A 14,343-nucleotide genomic window follows, 5' to 3' on the forward strand; every position below is an offset into this window, starting at 1 on the left:
GATTATTAGTAGGTAATTAACTTGACTTAATCTTATTAAATAAGTAATTCAAGTATAAAAAAAAATTGAGTTCAACTATGTGCTAGCAAGGTTATCCTGAACCTAATAGGATTTCTTTAAATCCAATTGAGACTTCATAAGCTCAATTACTTATTTCAGATCTAATCTTTTTTGTTGTGTGATCGCATAGGTTCAATTCTATTTGGTTGTGAGATATACAATGATCTCTATCATAGTATCATTGAAACTCTTTTCAATAGATCGGAATGATTTCACTCTAACTCATCAAAAATTATCGATCCTGAGCAATCTTAGTGAGCTCTCACAATCTACTAGGACACCTAGCAGTGTGTAGTAGAATCTAATAGAACCAAAATAGAATCTCAAGGTATAGTTCACATGTAATTCAGTCTCTCTATCGTGAGTCCTGACTAGATGGCAGATCATGGATAAATCATCAAACTTCATCATCAGTCATATGATAAATTCAATCAGTTCAAGTCTAATTGTGATCCTCATAAAAACTCTTTTCTATCAATCACACTGCTATGGTCACAGACTCTCGAACTTAGTCTCTCAAATTTTATAGGACTACTCTTTTCTATCAAGATCGATAGATTTCATCTAGATGCATACTCTACTCCTACAGTAGACCAACTGTCATCAATATTTACTACAAGATCTCAATGAGGTCATGTTTATATGTCAGTCAAACTTTAGTAGCCTCACTATGAGTAGTCGTACTATTGCGGATCAAAAGACTATTCACACAACTACAGCATCGAGACAATCACTAACGATCGATAAAAAATCTAAGTGATCTCTCGTATGGTCATGCTCAGTGCTAGTTGTTCTCTAACAACTATCCGCATTCATCGCTCAGTGTCTCTACACTATAGACCAGAGACTCATCTATCCTGAAAAAAATGATCTATGCATCGGTCTATTCGGATCGATCACCGTCTTCACGATGATACTATGATCGAGAGTATTTAAAAATTTTATACATACCTCTAATTCTCAATATTTTGAGAATATATATCGAAGTATTAATTTTATGGATAATTCAAGGACACATCACTCTTGAATGAAAATTAAACTTGCCTATTTATTGATCAAATCAATGTATTAAGTATAAAATTATGTCCTAGACTTATAATAATATGTCAGCCAGATTGACTTCTAAGATATACATCTAACAGCGTGGTCCTAGTAGGGGTCTTATTTTGAAGAAATATGTGCATACGCACAACGAAAAATCAAAAGTATAGATATTTCGAGATCATCCGATTGGCACAGAGGCTAGTATAGTCACCAATGAGATCAGTCGGTATATGTGGAATCATTTTCTGTAGACTGTCGAAAGTTTCGAGCATGTCACCCCTTGATACCGTGATGCCCTTGTCTCTCACATCAAGGTAAGAATTAACTTCGAATGTGCAGGATAATAAGAATATCCTTATAAATAATAGATAATTCTATGTCTTATACATCATTACATGGTCCATATTATCTTTTCTCTAATCTCTTTGTTAGACTTTAAGGATGTTACATGGATAATTCTTTGTTATATGGATAATTCTATGTCTTTGCTTCTTATTATGATGAATGTTCATATGTGTAGGATAATATTAACTTCGAAGATTGTACTGACAAACAAGTGATCGCATGTATTCTCAAAATAGCTGCAAACAGATATAGAGATCGACGATGTTGACTTCATACGTACTGCAATCAACTGCAGATGAAAGGAATTGACTCCGTGACCCAGCCTTACAAAAATTGGGTTGGGTCTAGTGATGATTGGCGGTGGTTATGCGAGCATTTTGGGAGTGAGATATTTAAGATATGTTTAGTATTTCAAGTTATTTTGATATTGTTTTATCCTTTATTGGTTATAACTATATGTATTTTTAGCGACGATCAGAGGTCAACAAGGTAAATAGGAGTAAAATTGATTCTATTGACATGCAAAAGAGTACCACTTTTGCATAAAGAATGAAGAAGATGGTGCATAACTGCATTTGTAATTACATGTTGTAAGTTTTTATTGAATATATAAATTACTTTGATGTCTTTTTTTTTTATTTGAATAGAGACTATCTAGGGTTGACATCTATGGTAAATTCTATCAGAACAAGAGTGGCGAGTTTGTGATCGAGAAGGTGAAGAAAAAAATACTTTTAAAGCGTTTGAAACAAACTTATGGTGTTATTTGGTTTATTATGAAGAAAAAAATATTACAATTAAGAGAGCAGACGATGAGGAAGGTTGGATCCAACAGTGATGCTGGAACACAGCTCGTTTATTCGTGTTGAAAAATATATCCTAAAGTCAATCATCTAGATTATAGATGATTGTGCTCTATACATATATATGAATTATAAATTGATAAAAATTATCTGACAGATTCATCATAAGGAATACATCTTCCTAAATAGAACTCATATGTTATGATGAAGTTCTTAGAGCTACTTTCAAAATGATAAAGAAAGATTTATCATGTGGTTCTTAAATCCAGCTCGTGATTAAATGATACAATTATTACAAAGAAGATAATTAAATCGAGTGTAGGTCATTGTGTGCCATATTAGTAGGTTGTCCTCTTAACCAAAGTATGTGGTGATATGGGTATGGCATATGAGTGATATGTAGGAGTACATTTCACTAAGTGTAACCACTTTCGATGCACTCTACTGTTAAGAGTTACTCTGATGGGATATGGGTATAAGCATCTCTCTGACCTAAGACTGTCTCGGTGACTTACAAGCAACTCCTATGCTTTGGTGCCAGACTATCCAAATTTTTAATTCGATGATGAAAAATTTCTGAGTACAGTCAAGTACTTGTGAAGTCTGAGTGAGAGTCAAGATAGGATTGACTGCTTCAAGTAAAATTAAAGATGATGCATCATTGTGTTTCAATTCATAAAAATTTTGGCCAAAGTGATCCTAGTGAGGAGTCACAAAATTTTTTTGAGGTTGAGACATAATGTGGACCATTCATCCAGAGTAGACAGTTTAATCCTAAGTCATCTTTAAGCATCGAGAGTCAAAGGGATGAATTATATGGTCACTATACCCACATAGATTCTAGAATATTACTGGGTATACATTCGACCTATCTGGATGTCGAATCCTATTACTAGATGGTTATATCGATTGGTACAAAAATTATTCTTGTGCTACTGACTTAGGTTCGAACCTATGGGGTCACACACATAAAAGTACTTGTCTGATCAAATAGCTGATCGACGATTATGAATCATTGAAGAATTTAATTATCAATATGATTGATAATTAATCTTATGCAAAGATTGTAATAAATTATTTACTAATAATTGATAAATTAGATTAATAATTAATTAATAATTTGATAATTATTGACTTAATTTGATTGAGCTATGGAGATTGGATCAGATTTAATTGAATTAGATTCAGTTAGGCTGGCTTAGATTGATTGGATGCATCCCTATTGTATAACAGGACTTGTTCCAATTGATCTTTGAGATAAAAATTAAATTTTGAGTTAAATAAAATTTAATTTAATTTGATTTAGATTTGATTGGATCAAATCTTATTAGATAATAGGCTTGATAGTCAAGCCTTATTATCAAAAATTTTCTTGATATCTAATAAGATGAGAAGAATAAATTTCTGGATTGATGGGATCTTAATCTAACTATTTTTTAATTGGATTAGAGCCTAATTAGTTTCATAATTGGGCTAGAACTTAATTAGTTAGTTTGTTATAACTAATTCCTAAGTTAGTTAGGATTGGGTCTAAAGATTAGTTAGAGTTGGAATAAGATTCATGAGTCCTATTTGGAATAGGACTTAACCAACTTAAAACTTCATTTATTTAAGATTTCTCCATGCCTCCTCTCCTCTTAACTGTGAGAACTCATGCTCCATCCAATATGCCGCACCCTCTCCTCTCTTTCGTGCGTGAAAGAAGAAGTCCAAGAGTTGGATGCCCCAATTCCACACATTGAAGCCCCTCTTCTCCTCCCCATCTTGAAGAGATTTGTGAGAACTTTGCTTGCTGATTTTTAGACATAAAAGAGACAGTCCTCTGCTAATTTTATAGTAAAAAATTGGAGAAGAAAAGTTCTTCCCAATGAGAGGAAGAGAAGGAAGAAGAAATATCTTTTTTCTTGTGTGCAGCCTTGGAGAAGGAGTTCTTCTCTCAATTTTTTTTTTAAATTTTTTTTAGGATAAAAATTAGATTGAATCTAATTTTTAATATTAAAATTTAGAGAAAAAATACTAAAAAAAATCTGGTTGGGTGTTTGGAGGTTCCTAGGGCTCTAAATCAAGGAGAAAAAGGGAGAAGAAAAGAGAAGAATGGTTCTTCTCTTGGATCTCTCTTTTGAATTTTTTTAAGACTTAGATTCTTATATTATTTTTTACATGAGAAATTAGATTGGATCTAATTTTTATTATAAAAAATTAGAGAAAAAAATTCTTCTTAAAGGTATGAATATAAGAGAGAAAGATTTTCTCTTATGCAAGGGAGAATTGAAAAAAAAATATTCTTCTCTTGATCTCTATCGTAGAAATTTAATGTGTGGATCTAGAAAGAAAAGAAGAAGATATTCTTGTTCTTCATCTTCTTTATATTCCTCTTAGATCAGTCAAGAGCATGGTGTCTTCACGAGCTAGCACTCTCAGAGAAAATGATCAGTACAAGAGCTTCATGTGGATACCCATAGAGGATACATGTGTGGCTACTGACCATCATAAAGAACTAACTATGATGGATTTTAGATATGGTGATCTGCTATCCACACTCAGATATGAAGTTTTGAACTCAATTCATATTTAAATATGATCTAATTTGATATAGATGTGATCTATATTTGCTGAATTTTAGATTTCAGATTTACATACATGCATATTAGTTCATGTCATAGATCCTGTATGATAGTTTTAGTTTTGATCTATGCATACATTGTAGATTAAATTATTTAATCTATGTATATTCTACTGTAAAATTTAAAAATATATGTGCAAAACTGTCATGCTTTCCTTCAACTAGTATTAGTGCGAAGGTTTATTATGACATGAACATATATGCATGTAGAGTTAAAATCTAAATTTAGTAATGCATGGGATGTATTATGATCTAATTTTAGAGATGATCTAATGTAAAAATCAGATCTGATATAATTTAGATTAGATCTAAATTTTTTACATATACAATATGTGAGTAGATTAGATGATCTGATTAATAAGTATTTGTATTGGGTTGATCACCAAGCTGTCTGGCCATAGGAGCAAAAAAAGTTTAAAGGTTCTCTCTTCCTATTTGATAGGATGCTCTTATGATGTGTAGGGATGTCATATGATTTAATCTCATGAAGAAGAAACTGAAAGAAAGAACTTACCTTTCTGCAAAATTTTAGATGTTGAAATTTTAGAATTTGTTATATGTGATACAAAACTTGAGTTGTATAAAAAGTAGAACATCTAATCTGTATAATTAAAATTATTTTAATCATGAAAAATAAAATTTAGATTTATAAATATTTAGATATGATCTAAAATTTGTTTATGATTAATTTTATTTTAGTTTATGCGAGAATTTTAGATTTAAAATATATGATACATGTTGGTACGGTAACTGAGCCGACTCAGTTTTGAACTGAGTCGATCCAGTCCTCTGATTTAGTCAGCTTAGTGTTGACTGAGACGACCTAGTTATCTCAGGTCAAACACAATGGTTACTGTTCATGATCAGTTAGTTGATCAAATATCAGACTTAGTCGACCCACTGAATGAGCCGATCTAATTTTTCAGAACAAAAAATTTTACATAAAAATGATGTAAAATTATTTTATAAAATTGAAATAGTTTCAATTAATAACTTAACTCATGTTAATGCCATACTTAATTAAAAATTAAGAAATATATTTTAAATCTAGAATTATGATTAATGATCTAATGACATTGCATAAAATATGAGGCATGGGTTAGCTCAAATCAGATCTTTTTTAATTGGATTAGACCTAAGATAAGAATCAAAGACTTAATGGACTAAAAAGAGCAGTTAATCAAATCTAACAAATAGTTAATTTAGATTAGATCAAGAATACTCTAGATCAAAGATAATAGTTATAGAAGATCGAATCCATATCTTTGATTAAACCAAATGGATCTTAATTGAGACTCAGTGGTTGAGCCCTGAGTCATTGGACTAATTAGATCGCTAGGTGACTCGAGTTGACCCATGCCGTTAAGGTTAATCAGTATGACTAATTTAGATGTCTTGGACTGACTTGTCTCTTGTCCTTCTCATGACTTGGTAAAGTCAGTGAAAAATTTATGACTTGTCGGTTGGACCGACTTGTCTTTATCCTTCTCATGACTTGATAAAGTTAGTGAGGGAATTTACGGCTTGCCAATTAGATCAGCTAGTCTCTAATCCTTTACATGACTTGATAAAATCAGTGAGAGAATTTATGACTTGCAGGTTGACTGATTACTTCTAAACTATATTAACCAAATTTTTAAATTATTATATCATAAAATGAGTTAGTTATGAAGATAACTAGATCATAGCCTTCATTAAGTTGGATGATAATGGATCTATTAGTATAATGATATTGGAAGCCCAAAGACCTGATGCTCATTTACTATTAGAATTATCATTCATAATATGATGACTCAATCGAGTCTCTTTAGCAAGTAGTAGATTAGCTGATCAAAATTGGACCTAATCATTTGGTAGTTAGATTTTTGAGTATGATCATGTTAATGGTTGGACCTAATCCGGGCTTGCAGAGAAGACCAAAATCAACTAAAAAAATTTTTGAGGCAAAATTAATTACTAAAAATTATTTGATAAATAATTATTTTAAGAACCTACTCATAGATGCATATAGATTGGTCGGCCAAAGTCGGGCTCATATGCAATTTGTGTGGATTCTAGTACTTGCTAAGGAATTAAGGTAATTTTTTGAATTGAAGGTAGAGGCTATCAATTTGTATAAAATAGTGGAAGAACTTTTAGACTAAAGTCCAAGTCTTTAGGCTTAAAATAGTTTATATACTGATAGGTCAATTGTTCTCTTTTCAGAAATGACTAGAAAATTATCATTTTATTCACTGTTAGATAGTGACAATGTTATCGGACCTAAATTTGATAGCCAATATTAGAAGTTGAATATAGTTTTTAAGCTGAATTGATCAAAAAGTCTAAGGCTAATCCAAACAGGTCTAAAGAGAAATCAACAAATAGTTGCTGGTCAAGATAGTTATATGATAACTCCTTGAAATTTTTCTATTTGTAATACTACTACTTGGATGTAGGATATGGATAGTATAAGTCATGTTTGCAAATAGTTACAAAAGACTTCAAGATAATAGAAGGTTTGAAAATGGCAAGAGACTCTTGAATGTAAGAGATGGAAGTCTGTTTTAGTCTTAACATTAAAAATTATCGAGCTTGTTTTCAATCCTGAAGATGTTATTTTAAGTAATTGTCACTACTATCTAATCTTATTGATGGTGTCAATAAAAATGATTCTTGCGATATCATTGTGAATGATACTACAATAATAAGTGGGCAATTGAAAATGACATAAATCCAGTACCATAGTCTGTTAGTGTAATGTACACGTCTAACTAGTATCCTAGATTAGATAATATCACTGAAGTCTACCTTTGGCATAGTTGACTTAGTCACCTTTTATTGGAAAGGATGAATGAGTCCATAATGTTCTGAGTTTAATATATATTGATGTATCTGTACTCATGAACATAAGTGCCAGAAGAGGGCTTATTAATTTATTAAAATTTTAGATGACCTATCTTAGTATGGATGCGTCTTGCTTATGAAGCACAAGTTTGAATTGGTTGAAATGTTCAAACGATTTCGTAATGAGGTAGAAAAATAAATTACAAAGAATAGTAGAACTCATCGGTTAGATCGATGAAGTGAATACTTTTATAGTAATTTTTGATATGTCTTGAAAGAATTGGATTCATCTTAATAGACCTCTCCTGGGATGTCACTGTTTAAAAGGGTGTATGAAAGGAGGAATCAAATTTTGTTAGACATGATTCGATCCACTGTGAGTTTGCTAGTGTGTCTGAGGTTATGTTTTAGAAACTACTTAATATGTGTTTGAGAATATTTTGAGCAAATCGATCACCAAAACTTCATATGAGATATGGACTTAGGTAATTCGATACTTTCTTACCTTAGAATTTGGGATGTCGAGCTTATGTGAAATGTTCACAAACTGACTAGCTTAGATCTTGATCTGATAAATATTATATTAAGGATATTTCTTCTATCTTTCTAATGGACATGAAATGTTCATGAATCTTAAGGCATTCTTTTTGAAAAAGAAGTTCTTTGGTGAAGGAACTGATGCCGTTAAGAACAAGCTTGGTGAAGCTTGATAGGTAGAGGAATCGATACTGACACAAACCAACAGAACTGGAGTTGATTAGATCAAATCCAGAGCTCGATATAAAAAAATTCTTGAGTAGATACGATAGAGTATCGTGTCAGCTGAATAGATACTTTGATTTTTAGATTTGGGATGGAGATTTGATCTTTCATATGGATGCTGTATAGGGATCTAACTTTGAAAAGTGGCTTGGAGTCATTAAATTTGAAATAAAGTCTATAAAGATCGATGATGTATGGACATTCGTTGATTCACCTGAAGGGATAAGATCCATAGGGTGTGAGTGAATTTTAGATAGATAAGAGGCACAGATAAAAGGTGAAGACCTATTAATTCTGTCCGATTGCTAAGAATTTCATCCAAGTTATAGTGTTGACTATGACGAGATATTTTTATTGTGACAATCCTCAAGTTCATTCGGATTGAATTAAACTTCTCAGAGTTGGAATATACGTTTTGAACGTATAGCTTTGTTGAGAATAAAATAGAATCCTATATGTACAAATGGGCTAATAGTTCTGTAATAGTATTTTTTGTGTTGTTTGGGATGAAATTCTCTTAATCGAGAATGACATCCCTATATTATAGGGAATAAAAGTTTGGTTGTCATCTCTGTTCTCTATAAAGATTTGAAAGGTTATGAGAACCATCCTTAAGTATTTATGAAATACTAAGGACCAATAGTTTGTTTATGAAGAATCTGACTTAAAACTTATAGAGTATTGATTCTTATTTCTAGTCGGATAGAAACGATAAAGTTATATCAAGTTATGTTTCTTATCCTAAAGGGAGGAGCGACATGCTAGAAAAATTTCATGCAGTATTCAGTAGCCAGTTTTATTTAAGATATGGAGTTCTTTACGATATTTGATGCTGGTAAAGAAGTTGTTTGGTTATGAAAGTTCATTAACGAGCTTGGAGTGGCATCTTTTGTTAATGGTCCGGTCTTTCTTTATTGACAGCAGCACTGGAGCCATAGCTTAAGCTGAAAAATTGATGTTCATCTAAAAATCAAATACTTTCTGTATCACTATCATCTTGTTCGATAAGATCAAAATAAAGTCGATCCTAAGAAGATTGACCGAAAGGAGAACTTGATCAATTTATTGACTAGAGCAATCAGATCTAAGGAGTTCGATGATCACAAATGGAAGAGAGATATTTGATAGCGACCTGATTAGCTTTAGTCCAAGTGAAAGTTGTTGAAAAATATGTCTTAAAGTCAATCATTTAGGTTATAAATGATAGTGCTCTCTCTATATATATGAATTATAAATTAATAAATGTTATCTGATAGATTATCATAAAGAATACATCTTCCTAATAGAACTCATATGTTATGATAAAGTTCTTAGAGCTACTTCCAAAACGATAAAGGAAGATTTATCATGTGGTTCTTAAATCCAGCTTGCGATCAAATGATATAATTGTTACAAAAATGATAATTGTATCGAGTGTAGGTCATTGTGTGACATATTAGTTGGTTGTCTTCTTAACCAAGGTGTGTGGTGCCACAGGTATGGCGTATTGGTGATATGTAGGAATATATTTTACTGAGCATGACCATCTCTGGAGCACTCTGCTATCAAAAATTACTCTGATAGGATATGGATATAAGTATCCCTCTGACTTGAGGCTATCTTGGTGACTTGCAAGCAACTCATAGTACTTTGATGCCAGACTATCCGAATTTCTAATTCGATGACAGAAAATTTTTGGATACAATCAAGTACTTGTGAAGTCTAAGTATAAGCAAAGATGAGATTCACTACTCTAAGTAAAATTAGAGATGATGCATCATTGTGTTTCAATTCAGCAAAACTTTGATCAAAGTAGTCCTAGTAAGGAGTCACAAGATTTTTTTGAGGTTGAGACACACGTGGATCACTCGTCTAGAGTTGACAGTTTAACCCTAAGTTATTCTTAAGCATCGAGAGTCAAAAGGATGAATTATACGGTAACTATATCCATATAGATTCTAGAGTATTGCTGGACATACATTCGACCTATCCGAACATCGGATCCCATTGCTAGATGGTTACATCGATTGGTACAAAAATTATTCTTATGCTACTGACTTAGGTTCGAACCCATGGGATCACATACATAGAAGTACCTGTCTGATCAAATAAATGATCGACGATTATGAATCATTGAAGGATTTAATTATCAATGTAATTGATAATTAATCCTACGTAAAAGTTGTAATAAATTATTTATTAATAGTTGATAAATTAGAAGAATAATTAATTAATAATTTGATTATTATTGGATCAATTTGATTGAGCTTTGAAGATTGGATCAGATCTAATTGAATTGGATTCAATTGGTTGGCTTTGGATTGATTGGATGCATCCCTATTGTATAACAGGATTGTTTCAATTGATCTTTGGGATAAAAAATAAATTTTGAGTTGAATAAGATTTAATTTAATTTGATTTAGATTTGATTGGATCAAATTCTATTGGATAATAGGCTTGATAGTCAAGCCCTATTATCAAAAGCTTCCCTATATACAATAAGATGAGAAGAATAAATCTCTGGATTGATGGGGTCTTAATCTAACTAATTTCTCAATTGGATTAGAACCTAATTGATTTCATAATTGGGCTAGGACTTAATTATTTAGTTTGTTATAACTAATTTCTAAGTTAGTTAGGATTGGATCCAAGATTAGTTAGAGTTGGAACAAGTTTCATGAGTCCTATTTGGAATAGTACTTAATCAACTCAAAACCCATCTATTTAAGATTTCTCCATGTCTCCTTTCCTCTTAACCATGAGAACTCATGCCCCATCCAATATGCTGCACCCTCTCCTCTCTTCCATGCATGAAAGAAGGTGTCCCCTCCCTCTTTCTTGTCGTCAAAAAAATAAGGAGGGGCGTCCAAGAGTTAGACGCCCCAATTCCACACGTTGAAGCCCCTCTTCTTTCCTCATCTTGAAGAGATTTATGAGAGCTTTGCTTGCTGGTTCTTAGGTATAAAGAGAGAGTTCTTTGCTGGTTTTACAGTAGAAAATTGGAGAAGAAAAGTTCTTCCTAACGAAAGGAAGAGAAGGAAGAAGAAATGTCTTCTTTCTTGTGCGCAGGCTTGGAGAAGGAGTTTTTCTCTCATATTTTTTCTTTTTTTTTCTAGAATGAAAATCACATTGGATTTAACTTTTAACATAAGAATTTAGAAAAAAAATATTAAAAAAATCTGGTTGGATGTTTGGGGGTTACTAGGGCTCTAAATCAAGAAGAAAAAGAAGAAGAAAAGAGAAGAACGGTTCTTCTCTTGGGTCTCTCTTTGGGTTCTTCTAGGGCTTAAATTTTTATGTTATTTTCTACATGAAAAATCAGATTGAATCTAATTTTTATCATGAAAAATAAAAAAAAGTTTTTGTTAAATGTATGAAAAGAAGAGAGAAAGGTTCTCTCTTTGCGTAAGAAAATTGAGAAGAAAGGATTTCTCTCTTGATCTCTATCATAGAGATTTGATGCGTGAATCAGAAAGAAAAAGAGAGGATTTCTTATTCTTCATCCTCTTCATGTTCCTCTTAGATCAGCTAAGAGTGTGGTGTCTTCACGAGCTAGTACTTCTAGAGAGATCGATCAGTACAAGGGCTTTTGTGGATACCCATAGAGATGGACACATGTGCGGCTGCTAAGTATTATAAAGAATCAACTACCATAGATTTTAGATATGGTGATCTGCTATTCGCACTCAAGTATGAAGTTTTAAACTCAATTCATATTTAGATATGTTCTAATTTGATATAGATGTGATCTATATTTGCTGAATTTTAGATTTCAGATTTATATATATGCATATTAGTTTATGTCATAGATCCTATATGGTAGTTTTAAATTTGATCTATGTATGTATTGTAGATTAAATTATTTAATCTATGTATGTTTCACTGTAAAATTTTAAAAATGCTTGCACAAAACCACCATGCTTCCCTTTAATAGTTTGATGACAGATGATGCGATCCTGGATGTCGTTCTTAGACGACAGCAAGGGTCTGGGCACAATATACACTCAAAAAAATCTAACAGTTCGTCATCCGATCGATCTGATGATGCCTTGATGTCAGAGACAGTCAGGACATCGATGAATATGATGTAGGATCAAATTATTTATTGGTTGAATTGTAGTCAAACAGTCGAAATGATAGTGGCTATGATGGTGGGATGACTTGATATCGATGCCTCTAAGTGAGCACCTCTACAGCCACATGATACCACCTCTGCACAGCCATCACAACACACATCGAGCCAGGGATCGATGCTTGGAGGAGAGAACGAGGTCAACAACTGTGATGATATATAGTTTGTAGTTTTTTTTAATTTTAAATGATGTATGAACTCATACTTTTGTATTTGATAATGATAGCTATGAAACTTATTATTACTTGAAATTTGAATATTTTTATTATGTTCATATGTTTCTATGTAAAATATGCTTAATCTAGTGAAAATTTTATTTAAATAAGTGCTTTCATAGCAAAAATAGTAAAAAATATTTTATTTTATCTTTAACTTAAATTAGCAATGAAATATTAATTTCAATGTAAAAAATCATCAAAAAATTTCATCTCCTATTTAAAATAAAAATTTTCACTTGAAATTGCAATGAAATATTTTTCGTCACTAAAATTACGATGAAATAAATTTTTCATCATAAATTTTATTTATTTTATTTATTTTTTTAGCGATAAAATTTTATATTTCATCGTTAAATTTGTGACAAAAAAATTTCATCACAAATTTAGCGAAAAAATTTTATTTCCATCGCAAATTTAGTGACAAAATTTTTTTTTATCACTAAATTAGTGATAAAATTATTTTTTTCATTGCTAAAATTACGATAAAATTTTTTTCATCACAAATTTTGTGATGAATTTTTTTTTCATCACAAATTTAGTAACAAAATATTTTTTCATCTCTAAATTAGTGATGAAAATTATTTTTTATCGCTAAATTTTACAACAAAAATTATTTTGCATTGCTAAATTTTACGATGAAATTTTATTTTTCATTACTAAAATTAAAAAAATAAAAAATAAAAATATACAATAAATAATATTCATTTTTGATGATAAAAATATTTTTCATCATAATTTTAGCGATAAAAGTATAAGCTTTTGCAATAAAAAAATTTCGTTGCTAATGCTACAAACTTTTGCAAAACTTTTTGCTACGAGACTTTCTCTACAAATTTTTAGCGATGAAAATTTTTATCGCTAATAGTTTTAGCAATGAAAATTTTATCTTTAGCAACAAATAAAATTTCATCGTAAAAGATCAGATTTCTTGTAGTGTCGTTATTTCTCTCTCCTATGCATAGATTTTACTGATGTTTGTACACAAGTCCTACTCAATCACATCTTTAGAGTATCACACCCTCTTGAAATAGCCCTCACGACTGATCTGACGATACATCAACCATTCTTTGGCCCTAGTACTCCTTTATCCCAAAATAATAGGAGAGAGAAATAGAAGAGAAATTGGCTAGGAGGTACTTACTAGGGCTAATAATGGCGAATGACGATCGATGATTGATGATGACGGACGAGGATGATCGACGATGAGGAATATTGATGGACCTTAGAGTGACCAACTGACTATGGAGGCAGAGAGAACTTTAAAACTTTAAGCCCCAAATCTCAAGAGGATGAGAAATTGAGGAATACCGGCAATGAGGGAAGACCAAGAGAAGGAGTCAATAGGAGCTATACTTGTTATGACTGATGAATAGTGAATGACAAATGATGACCGACGATTGATGATGATGGATAAGGATGACTAGCAATGAGGAACATCAGTGGATCTTAGAGTAGCTAATTAACGATGGAGGCAGAGAGAACTCCCAAATCTTGAGAGGATGAGGAATCAAGGATGCTGGCATTGGCAATGAGGGAAGACTGAAAGACAAA

Source organism: Elaeis guineensis, chromosome 2 (genome assembly GCF_000442705.2).
Source record: "Elaeis guineensis isolate ETL-2024a chromosome 2, EG11, whole genome shotgun sequence".
Classification (NCBI taxonomy): domain Eukaryota; kingdom Viridiplantae; phylum Streptophyta; class Magnoliopsida; order Arecales; family Arecaceae; genus Elaeis; species Elaeis guineensis.